Raw genomic sequence first — 13,265 nt, 5'->3', positions numbered from 1 at the left:
AGTTGAAAGACTTCACGCATACTGACTATACATCATTAGGGAAAAAATTATTTATTCGGCATTTCTACATGTTCAAAGTAGAACAAGAAGTCTTCCATAGCTGCCCAGTCTGCAGTAATAGTGAGATAGCTGATGTGATCTTTACACAGACTGGGCTTTATTAAGTAGAAAATGCTACATCAAAATGAATTAACTAGTTTCTATGTGGTATTTAAAATTTTTAAATTTTTAAAAAACTGTTATCACTTTTGATTAACCTCTAAATAAGCAAAAATATTCTTGGAGATTTAAAAAAATATATTTATATATAAAATATATACCATATATATTATGTCCCAATATGATATATACGAAAATAGCATGTGCAATAGAGTGTATTACATGTAATATGCACATATTACATACAACAGCCACATATTATTTATAACAAATAATGCACGTTATGTTATATATCATAAAATTATTTAAATAACAACACAAATGCTATTAGAGCTAATTTTCATGTATCATTTTTGTTACCCTAAAGTGCCCAAAGACTAAAGGAATATATTTCTATCAACATCTAAACACTACAGAAAAATATAAACCCAAAACTGTTTTCTCTCCTTCTATAAATTTTTTTCAAAATAAAGATAAGATAAAGACAAATTGAGCTCAGAAATAAATTTAAATTAAATTTCTTATTCTTTTATTTCTATTCAGTTTTAATAACTCTACTTCCAGGCTGAATTAGTCACTCAGAACAGTCACCTCACATTCAGTAGAGCTTTAACAAGAGTTTATGATACAGATGTTATTCACATCGTCCTCAACTGACCATCAGACTCACTTTAAAAGTGAGTAAAAGGAAAAGTATTACAAAACAGAGGAGGAATAAGGAGTCCTCCACGTGGCATGATGTGAGCAGGACTGCTAAAAGACATATTTTCTCAAAAATATCTCCCTTTTGTAAATCTGGGCCCTAAGATGCCATTATTGCAAATTCAAGGCTTTTGGTTAAAGTTTTCTGACGCATCAGATAATTTTAAAGTTAAAATCTGTAAACTCTTAATTAGCCATTAACATCTTAAAGTGAATTAGTACGGAAAGCTTCTCAAAGCTCATTATTCGTAAGTATGCTAGCATCAACATGCTTTTTAAAAAGAGTTTAAGTTCCTCAAAAAATTAAACGTAGAGTTCTCTGATTCAGCAATTTCACTTCTAGGTATATACCCAAAAGAAATGAAAATAAGTATTCAAACAAAAATTTGTACACAAAATGTTCATAGCAGCACTATTCACAATAGCCAAAAGTTGAAATCTGCCCAAATGTCCATCAACTGATGAATAGATAGACAAAAGTGGTATATCCATATTATTTAGCCATGAAAGGGAATGAAGTACTGATGCACGCTACAACCTGATTGAACCTAAATGAAAGAAGTGAGACCCAGAAGGTCATGTATTATGTTATATGATTACATCTATATGAAAGATCCAGAATGGGTCAATCCGTAGAGACAGAAAGCAGTGTAGCGGTTACTAGGGGCCAGGAGGAGGGGCAATGGGAAGTGACCGCTTACTGGGTACAGGATTTCCTTTTGGAGTGATTAAAATGCTGTGGAACTAGATAGAGGTGGTGGTTGCGCAACACTGTCCATGTACTAAATGCCACTGAATTGTACACTTTGAAATGATTAATTGTATGTTATGTAAGCACTTTAAGGACTCTGAGAACCCCTGCAGCAACTTAGATTTGTTTAACTCAGAGTTTCTCAAATGACTTGGATCACAGAAACCTTGGTGCTTTGTATGTGTATGTGTGTGTTTGGGGTCACGTTCACAGAGAGAAAAAACAAAGGTAAAAGCAGATGCATCTTAATAAGAATCAGTGAGGAAGGAAAAAAGAGATACCCAGTAGGGAACCCTTAAATATCAAGGACAGAGCAGGAGAAAAAGAAAAAACATACAGAAATAAGTAGTGGATTGGTAACTAAAATTCAATTACAAAGTAACATGGACAATACCAGTGAGGTGAGGATCAGAAGATTTGTACCCAAGTGGCTTGAGTCAGGTTCTCCAGGAAGCAGACTCTGAGATGGTTCTGGAGGAAACCCCTAGGGATCCACATCTGCAAGGGGTGAGGAACAAAGGATTGGGTGAAGGAAGAAGCTGGACTGTGGTGCAGGTCCAACAAGGACCTCAGCCAATCCCAGGGGAAGCTGTGGAGCTGTATAGCCCTTCAGAGTTGTCCAGGCCCTGTACCTCTGCACCAGCTGGCCGTGGAATGCTGGTTGCCCCAAGGGTGTAAACTTGCTTGAAGAGGATAACTCTGGCAGAGAGACTTATCCACAAGTCATTAGAAGGAGAAAATTCTGGCAGCTGGGTGATCAAGTGTCTCAGTCCTGAAGTGGGAATCTAGATGTCACACCATAGCATCCACTATACGAGGCCACAATTTTCTGAAAAGTGGTCAACATCCCATATAGGTGATTCCAATAAAACCTCTTCCCACACTCACACATCTAAGGAATATCACCTTCAAGAAATCCACACTCAGTGATTCTGAGTGATTTCCTTCCTATCCACATCCTTTTTTTTTTGTTGGTACAGCAAGCATTTTCACTTTGTGAAAAAGAGGAAAAATACAAGTCCATTTTCTAGTAAAACATCTGCTATAGTAGGGTAGGCCACTAAGTTTCCATCAACGCTCCTCCAAAAAGAATGGTTACAAATTAATTATTCTCAAACTGAAATGATAATTTATTGCTGATATCCCCAGATGTTTCATAAATTTACATCAAATAATGCTGCTTGTTCCTTTTGGTCCCTGTCCCCTCCATTATGGTTCGCCTACCTTCTACACTGGAATCACATCAAGAGAGGAAGGGTGAAGGTTAAAAATAGAGATTTAAGGTGCCCACCCCAGATGAACTAAATCAGAATTTCTGGGGTAGAAGCACAGCAATCCATCTTTTATATTTTATTATTCTTATGGATATTAACTTTAGAGAACTGCTATTAAAAATTCTTTAATCTACTCTAGTTTGAGCCAGATCATTAGGGAGTCGTGGGCTTATGGTCCATCACATGGGCCCCAGAAACTCTCCTTTTACTTAATTGTACTTTGGCCAGATACCAGAAGCCAATACTGTGGTGTATTGTATGAAACTCCTCTGTACAATTTGTGCCTACATTTACTGGTGAGATGATGTTTATAATGTTACGTTACATGGTATCCTCTCTATAAAGACTCAGGGGAGAAAATTCTGTTCTCAGAATCAGATAGAATTGTTCATCTCTTGAGCAACTAGATGGTTTTAGCATTATAAATGGTGTGAATCACCCACCTGTAATGTTTCCTTCCTCTCATTGGCTAGCAGCAACTTAGAACCAAGTTTTTGGCACACCTCTTTCAAATATGCATGACTTCATAGTGTGTTTTTTGTGTCCTGACTCATCTCTGCTTATACTGGACTTTCCTGACTCATTTTTCTCATGTATTTGCTATTTTATATGTATCTTAATAAGTTGCTTTAAATCCTTTCTGGAATAAGGCTAGTTATAACAAATCAAATATATTCCAATTATTTAACAACTAGATAAGCATTCAACAAAAGACATCACTGAAATAACAGCTAAGAAGGTACCCCTGCCAGTATATTCAAAGTGCTTCTGCACAGAACTGCCATGTGAAGTAATTCTTATAGTGCTGTAACCAATTAATTGGATAGAATTTCAAATTTTGACACCAAGAACTGGTCTACTAACATTCTGTGACTTGGCACATCAGTGGGCATAGCAGAAAATAATAGGCTCTGTGCATTTCCAAAGAATTATTGAGGAAGGAATTTAGAAAATGTCCCACAATTTTAATTCTCTTTCCTTTGCCCCTAATCTTGTTTGCTTATGCATGCTCAGGCATAACCACAATAGAAAGGTTACGGAACCCCAAGATTTGATTAAAATATTTCTGGCTCTCTGAGCATTTACACAAAGAAAATTCCCTCTTTTCACTCAGTTGAAACGCATGTGTTACACTTTGCTATGGGCTGAGGAAATTTCCAATAAATGTTGGTGGCTGTGATTTAGTTCACCCTGAGAAAGTAAAAGTTCAACTAAAAATATTTAGAAGCTTGGAGTTAATACACTACAGATGAATTGGCATTTCATAGTGGGTATTAACTATAAGAGGACTTTATAGTTAGTGTTGGATGTTTCCTAGAATTATATAAAGTATCCGAGTCCACCAGAAATGAGCTCATACCTCTAATGACTCAGGAGTTAATGAATGAATCATAAAACAGCTCCCTTCCCCCACTTTTACTGAAGCAATCTTGGGAAAGATGGAAACAGCACAGGCCTCTGTTTCTGATAACAGATATGAGAAAGAAAGATGGAGCCCTGGATAATCTTTGGGGTTGTTAGAATCAGCCCCCTGTGGCAATGGTGGCTAACATATTGCATAGTAAGGTAGGCTCTGCAATTAAATTGCTTGGAGTTACAGCCATAAACAATGATAAAATCATCCCATTCACAACAACATGGATGGACCTTGAGGGTATTACGTTAAGCGAAATAAGCCAGATGAAGAAAGACAAACTCTGTATGATTCCACTCATACGTGGAAGACGAACAAACACATGGACAAAGAGAACAGATCAGTGGTTACCAGGGGGAAGAGGGCGGGGTTAGGGCACAAAGGGTGAAGGGGCGCACCTATAAGATGACTGACAAATAATAATGCACAACCGAAATATCACAATGTTGTAAACTATGACAACCTCAGTAAAAATTTTTTTTTTAAAAATTGCTTGGAGTTAAACCCTGACTCTAATATATGTTAGTGGGCAACATTGAGATATTCAACTTAGTCCTTCTGTGCCTCAAGTTCTCAATCTGCACAGTAAGGATAATAATACTATGTCAGAGTTGTTTAGAAGATTAAATGAGTTAATCTATAGAGAGCTCTTGGACCTAGACGGTAATACAAGTTTAATAAACTTTATCCTTGATTTTAATTCCTTTGTGGATGATGCCTTGAGACACAGATTTACCTGCTTTCTTTTTTTTTTTCTTCTTCTTCTCCCCAAGGCCCCCCAGTATATAGTTGTATATTCTAGTTACAGGTCCTTCTAGTTCTGCTATGTGGGACACCGCCTCAGCATGGCTTGATGAACGGTGCTAGGTCTGCGTCCAGAATCCGAATCGCTGAAACCCTGGGCAGCCAAAGCGAAGCCCATGAACTTAACCACTCGGCCATGAGGCTGGACCCGACAAAGGTGATTTTAGGGAACAACTATTTAGAATCATTTGAAATAGCTATCGGAGATATCAGAAAGCCACCACCATTTGGAAATTGCTATTGGAGACGTCAGAAAGCTAGACCTTATAGGACCAGCTTCATATAAAGGGAAGTGTCAAGGAGTGCCCCAGGTTTCTGGTTTGCGGGAAAGGATAAATAATAGTTTCATTCACCAATCGAAGGAAAAACTAGTTTGTAAGAAAGACCATGGATTCATCTTGAGCATGTTAAGCTTGAGACACCTGTGGGACAACCAAATGGAAAATGTATCTTAAAAGTTGTATTTAAATTTGAGAAGCTCAGAAGGTTAATTCCGGCTAGTAATACAGACTTGAGAGTCATCTGTATAGTAGATGGTTAAAGACAAGAGAGTGAATGAGATAGCACCGGCTCCGCTTTCCTTTTCTTATTGTGACCTAAGTGAGTAAGAGGATGTGGCTGGTAAAGGCAATATCCCAGAGGCTCTAGCTGTGACAGACCCTATATGACCACTCTGCGGGCTGAGGGCAGGGGTAGCTATCTCCTCACACATGCTGGGAAAGACTAATATGGAAATAGGAAGTATAGTGAAGACAGAACAAGTAGTAAAGGGATTCTATGGAGAGTCTGTGCATAAAGAAGAGTTTATTTCCAATGGAATGAGGTTCCACGGGTCACAACAGAAAGCCTAAGGTCAAGGTCAGGAGGGTAGGAAGGAAGCACACTGCAAAACTGTATGAGAGAAGAGCTGGCCAGAGAGGCCCACATTATTATGGGTAGCTGAAGATGAGACATGAGTACCATGGTAGAATTCCCTGTTCCTGAGTCTTAACAACTGTTAATTCTTTAGGAAAAGTGTTTTCTCAAATGATTTCTGGAGATAAGTCTTTTGCGTTGGTAAATCAGTGTCCTAAATCCAAGTATAGTAGTTGAGACCTGATCATTTCATAGACTGTGGTCCTGGACCACAGGCTTTAGCCCATGCTTAGCGCTTCAAGGGGAGCCAGGATGAGGAGTAATTCTGAGATGCCTAAGGATGTGGAAGCAGAGGCTGTTTGCAAGGGTGGATCCTACCTGACCAGCAAGCAATCTTCGATGGCTTGGAGGTATGTCTCTGGTAGGTAGCCATCAGCTATTTATGAGGATTCATTTAGATGAAAGTTTGGGAAACTGGAGCCCAAAGGGCCAAATTGGGCCCACTGCCTGTTTTTGTAAACATTTGCATTGAAACAGCCACTACCGTTCTTTCAGTATTATCTCCAGCTAGTTCAGTGCTACAACGGCAGAGCCGAGTAGTTGTGACAAAGACTGTACAGTCCACAGTCTAAAATGTTTACTGTTTAGCTCTTTACAGAGAAAGTTTGCCAACCCCTAATTTGATAATATGGACAAAGCACTTAATACAGTGTCTGGCATGTAGTAAGTGCTAATAAATTATAAATCTTTTTATTTTAAAGCCAAATCTTGATTGTAACACCTTTGTTATGGGCAATTTGATTTTAGACGCTCTGGAAAAGCTATCCGTCCTTGCTAATTTACATGTTGTTGGTGGTAAAATTTTCATCTTTCTCTATTTTACCTAAAGGCATGTATATATAATTTCAGCCATATGGATCTTTATGAGTATGGAGATCATGCTTAATTCAACCATATGGAAATTATTTTCAACTTAAAAGCATTTAAAACCAACAGATGATTTCATCTCTTATATATGCAATTATTATGAGAGCCAAAATGTCCTACTTTTGGATGCCAGGACAGATGAATTCAAAGAGATTCTTTTAGATCACTAATACTGAGCATAAAAAGGGAAGTAAAAGTGAGATTCAATTAAAGTGTAGTGTTAATGGTGGTTGCATATGAAAATTAAGAATGTGCTAGAATAGTAAAACAAAGCAAAATAAGACTCATGGATCCTATGACCTATTTTCCATTTACTTTAAGAACATGATCAAAAGACTTCAGCATTAAAATTAAAATGCCGTGATATGTAATACACTAAATGTTAACCCAAATGATGTTCAGAGTTTGGTGGAAAGAAATTTCTTCTGGAGAATATGGGAAATACACTATTTTACGTATTTGATTAAAATTTAGTGGGGATCAACTATAGAATGTAATTTGAGACTAGGTGGACTCAGTTGACACCTCATAAAGAAATACCAAAAAGTGACTTATTAAATGAAAGGTAATAATAGCACAGTCCCATTGCAAGGAGGCTCCAGTGTTGAGCTCGGGTAGTGATGGAAAAGGAAATAACTAATTTCAGAAGTCTGGTTGTGTTGTGTTCAATCCTTAGCATTCTGGAGGGGCAGAGAAGTCCATGTTTCATAAAATCTCAGTCCTTGGCCAAGGTCAAATTTGAAGCAGTCACAGATTGTTTTCAATGCCTGTCCAGCAACTCTTTTAGCATGTATTTACCTTCTGATGAAATTCTTTCCTTTCCCCACAATGCCAGAGCTGTGATGATGGAAATGTTCCATATCCGCACTACTCATGTGGTAGCCCCTAGCCATCTAGGGCTCCTGAGTCCTTGAAATGTAGCTAATGCAACTGAGGAACTGAATTTTTTATTTTGTTCATTTTTACTTAATTTAAATTTATGTTTAAATAACCACATATAGCTAACAGTTGCAACACTGGACGTTACAGGTTCTAAGCCAGATAGCTTTCCGATTATCTTTAGAACAAGGAAGAATGCTGGGGAATTTTTCCATAAGTGACATTGGTTGATTGTTGCTTGAAGATGTCTCTAATTACATAGGAGACTCACCAGTTTGGAGACACTACACTCTGTACCTCTCACTACCTCTCATCCTTTAAAACATACTTATCTTGTGTCCCGTTTCTGAAATGCTTTTCTTCCAGTCACTTATTTGATTAATTAACTCAGCAAAAGGCAGTCAATAAAAGAACAGAAAGTATCAAGAGATAGCACCTTCTCCCCAAAGACTTTTTTAGTCAGTTTGGTCCAAAGATAAACATCACAAATTTTTAAGAAAAAATAAATCATTCAGGTTAAGCCTGAAAAATTCATTTAGAAATTGAGAAATCCTTACAAACACCATATTTGTAAGAATAAACATATTTAGCATGATTGAAATTTTGTTTAGACATATAATTCTTAAGCGTCCAAATTTTTGGACACAGTGAAAGTGTTACATTTTATAAAAGTAGACAAAGGAATAGCAGAACAAAAGTGGCTCTCTACGAAAAGAACTTTTCAGAAAATCTGAAAAATGAAAAGAAGATTTTTATAGCCCTGGATTTATTTACGTTTCTTAAGTGTCTGTTGTGTTAATGCAATAAAAAATTATGTCAACTCCATCTATGACTAAAGTAAGTATATCCCACAAATCTGCCACCAAAACATGATCTTTTCAATGAACTTTCTGACTAACAGATGAGGACATTATTTTCTTCTTTTTACTGAGTTTCAGTTTCCTCATCTCAAGTGGAAATCAAACACCTGGGCGAGCTCCTTATAGCTTAGAACCCAGGGGACACACTCTCTGCTGTCACCGAACAATTGTGAGAGGAAAAGATGATTGTGTCTTTAAGAGTTTTAAAGCGTAGCATGTGCTGTCCACCATGTGGCATTGATTTTTATCCAGTTATTACATCTATGTTTTACAGAGATTGCCACATTTCAACAAGTAATTGGGAAGAATTGGCCCACATTTCTCAACTCACCTCTTGGCTACATCACTATTTCCCTTCCGGATAGATCCTACACAGAGCCATCTCAGTCTGATGGTGGAAGGTGACTTCTCCAGCCACTATGTCCAGCCTTGGGAGAGAGAAAGCTGTGTGCCTTCGTAAAAGAATAAGAACTTATTCTATCTGGCTTCCACCAGATCTGGCTTAATCCCGAGTGATAATTTTATCTCAGACACTTTGCTGCTATGTGTTTGCTGTCATGTTATACTTTCAGTTGTCTATATTCTAAATTCTTTTCAAATTTATGTACTTAATATTTTTAAATAAAATTCTTAGGGTTAATGAAAAATTAAATTAACATTTATATGTACACATGAAAGGGATATTTTAATCCTTTTTAGCATTCAAAGGACACTAGTAGTCATCAGCAAAATGAAGGCAAATTTTAATAAACTTAATATTAACAGAAATAAATCTTGCTAAAAGTTGCTGGCTTAATTAGATTGAGGTGACATAATAAAAGATAGAAGTGAAATTAAATATTTTTTTAATTGCCATCAAAAGAAAGATGAAAAGGGGAAAGTTATATAGGCAGGGGGAAGTAGAAAATAATTATGTCAAAAAAATAAAATACACTAATACTGCAAATTATATGCCAACTTTTTCAATTTTTAAAATTAAAATTGTCTGTTCTCACTGGCACTTGAGACAGAGAGCCACCCCTTAGCCCCCAACCCCTTTCTGGGGAAACTCAGAAAAACTCCATTTTAGAGCCTATAGCTCAGGAGGAAAGAAACCTCTGGCTTCTAAGTTAAGCTGGGCAGTCAAAAGACTTTTGTCTTTTTGTTTTTTTTTAAAGATTGGCACCTGAGCTAACATCTGTTGCCAATCTTCTTTTTTTTTTTTCTACTTCTTCTTCTCCCCAAAGCCCCCCAGTACACAGTTGTATATTCTAGTCGTAGGTCCTTCTGGTTGTGCTATGTGGCCTGATGATCGGTGCCATGTCTGCACCCAGGATCCAAACAGGAAAACCCTGGGCCCCAGAAGCGGAGCACACGAACCCAATCACTTGGCCATGGGTCCGGCCCCGAAAGACTTTTCTCTTGGATGAGATGGGCCCTCAGGAGCATAGGTGAGATTTATAAACAAGATACGTTTGTCTAATCATGAGCCAGAAGGGGATTTTCTGCCAGCAAGAAGAGAAAAAGGCATTGTTATGGGCAAAACTGTGTCCCCAAAATTTGTCTGTTGGAGTTGTTGGAAGAAGAAGAAATTTTCCTCCTAGAACCCTTCTGGGTTCTTCTGGCTGGTCTAAAAATTAAATTGACATGAGACAGATTAACAGGAAAATATAAAATTTAATTTTGTACATACAGGAACCCCACATACATGAGACGGTCAGAGACCTCACATACATGAGCGAGTCAGAGACAAAAAGGCAAAATGAAGTATAGAACTCAGCTTGAGCTAAAGAATGGGATAGGGGCCTGAGGCTTCAGAGAAGACGAGGGGAGTTCGCAGGACGATAACAAGAGCAGATGTGCAGTAATTAGAGGCTTGCCCTGCCATACAGATAAGTCATAAAAATTTATTTCTGGTAATAGCTCTTATTATGGGCAAGGCCCCAAATTTAAATTCCTTAAGGGAGAGGCAGTTTTTCTTGAGCCCACAGGGTCATGATTGCCTTTAGGTCAAAATATTCCACATGCCAAAGTGGCACATCTTAGGGAAGACTGCTCTGAACCCCTTCAGGGTCCTAGCCCTCCATACCTTAGAATGTGATTGTGCTTAGAGATTGAGCCTTTAAAGAGGTAATTAAGGTTAAATGAGGGCATGAGGGTGAGTCCCGATCCAATGTGACTGGTGTCCTTAAAAGAAGAAGAGATTAGGACACAGACACAGAGGAAGGGAAGACCATGTGAGGACACAGTGAGAAGGCGGCCATCTACAAGCCAAGGAAAGAGGGCTTAGAAGAAACCAAACCTGCTGACACCTTGATCTTGGACTTCTGGTCTTCAGACACATTTCTGCTGTTTAAGCCAGCCCTAGCAAACTAATATATGCACCTTTCCAAAATTTCTAAATCTGGTTGGCTCCCAGATCAAATCACACAAAGAAGAGTGACTAAAATGTGTCCTCATTACTATGAAAAGAAGAACTATCACCAGCCCATGACCTGACTTCTACAGGTCTATGGTGCTGATCACAAGCCTTTCTCACTCCACGGGTAAATACAAGATCTTCCCCAAGCCAGATCTGAGGCTGCTTGCTCACTTTTCCACTTTCAAAATGCATAGCAAATGGAACTACTGAGTAATTAATAAAAGACGGTGAACAGGAGAAGTAGAATAAAAGAAAAAGCCATCTCCCCATGGAAATGTGATCAAGAGCTCTTTCCCAGATGAGTTTGTAGCAGAGGAGCTCCTCAAAAGAAGCAACTGAGGAGAACTTTATAATGTGAGCTCTATGAAACAATCAACCTCGCTTCCTGGCACTTGTGTCTTTGTCAAGCAACAGGAACACCAGAATCGCTCTAATGGAACGGAACAATGACCTATTTATTCTGATATCCTGTCTCCTACTGAGAGTTATGCCAGGTTCTTTTGAGGAAGGGCTAAACACTCCATATGCAGCCTATTGTGTACCACTTGATCGAGGATGGAGTCGGGGCACTTTGGAGAGTGTGGGAAGGGTGGTTTTCTTCCTGAGCATAGGGGATGTGTAAACAATATCCAGTCATTTGTCCCCCTAATTTAGATTTCCAGGGACCTTGGTTAGCAGGATTTCTGAGCTGTAAGAATATGCTGGGAATAGTGACAAGGCACACATCAGTATGTATTTTATTATTTTCAACCACCCTTTGATTTCTCTGTGCTTTGCCTTCTTAGTTCTCTAAGATGATCATACCACCACCTTTTCTAAGCTTTTTATTTTGACCTTGGGTAAATGTTATACGTTCAATTTTCCACTCTTGCATATGGAATACTAATAATTTCAAGTAATCCATTTTGATTAGATCCATTAAAAATTTATGATCTCTAACTTTACCTGGAGCATCATAACAATTATTCTATTTACCTCTACTTGATATTTACTTTTTTATGCAGCAGTTAAAAAATATATTTTCACTCTGGAATGCTTTGAAAACCCCAAAAGCATCCTTGCATTTTCCTACTACTTGCATTATTTCATCAGAATCTAATGTTTACTCAATGAATTTTTTTATAACATAATATCTTATATCTATTCCATAGGTTTCAAAATACACAACAATTTTAATTTCTTAACTAAGCATCTGTATATTCTTCTAAAAAAGGATGTCAAAGTCTCACAACATATTCTCATTATATCTGGGTCCCTGGTTCAGTTCATTGTTTATAGCACTAGCCATGTGATGCCCTCAAACTATACAACTTGAAATATTTTCTATGGTAAAAGCTACAAGAAGATGGGTAAAAACTCACATGAAACATTATTCTAAAGCAATTTTCTCTGAAAGGAATGCCCTCACCGAAGTGACAATAGGACTCATGGGAAAATGCTCCATTAGAAGCACTGGAAACTGGGGCATATTCAGAGTGCTCTTCAGAGTAGCCTGCAGGAGTGGATGAAAAATCACTAGAGAATGAAGGGGCAAGAGTCATTCACATTCCATTTGAGCTTTCGCTTATTCTGGCCAATCTCCTATTGTCTGGTTCTGTAAATTTGTAAAAATATATTTTATATTATTTTCATCTTATGAGAGGAATTTTATTAAACTCAATGCATGCACTGGTTCCAAATGCATAAAATACAAAGCAGTCTGCCCATATAACCTGAAGTTTATAATAAAGCAAGCAACTTGGGGAAATATCTGGAAAAGAAAATATCATATGAAATAAACAAAAAAAGGAAAAGATCAAGAAATGAATCCTACTTGACTGAATCACCCATGCTACAGTCAACAGTCCTAGCTCTAGGCTATTTTGCAGAAATGGTGGAGTAGAGTTTTCATTTAGTGATGGGGGGAGGTGGATTCTTTCCCCCTCTGCCTTCCAAGTTCAATGGCTGAGGCCCACAAATTAAACTGATGAAAGACAGATTAACAAGAGAAACAGTTTCAATTATATATGTACTCACCAAACTCCACAAAGGAAAATGGCTCCAGGAGGCAGCCGGATGATTGAGGCTTTATACTGTTTTAGGCTGAACAAAGAAAAAGAGGTTTTGGTCTTTGGGGCAGGGGAGACGACGTAGGGGAAGGTGAGGAAGAAATGTGTGATAAAGAAACGTTGTCCTGTCACACAGATTAGAGTCTCTGAGGTGATGAGTTGTCTCTCTTCTTCTACAGAGACGTATCTAC

Source organism: Equus caballus, chromosome 16, assembly GCF_041296265.1.
Source record: "Equus caballus isolate H_3958 breed thoroughbred chromosome 16, TB-T2T, whole genome shotgun sequence".
NCBI classification, from domain to species: Eukaryota; Metazoa; Chordata; class Mammalia; order Perissodactyla; family Equidae; genus Equus; species Equus caballus.
The sequence above is the reverse complement of the archived record's forward strand: the minus strand, read 5'-3'. Positions refer to the sequence as shown.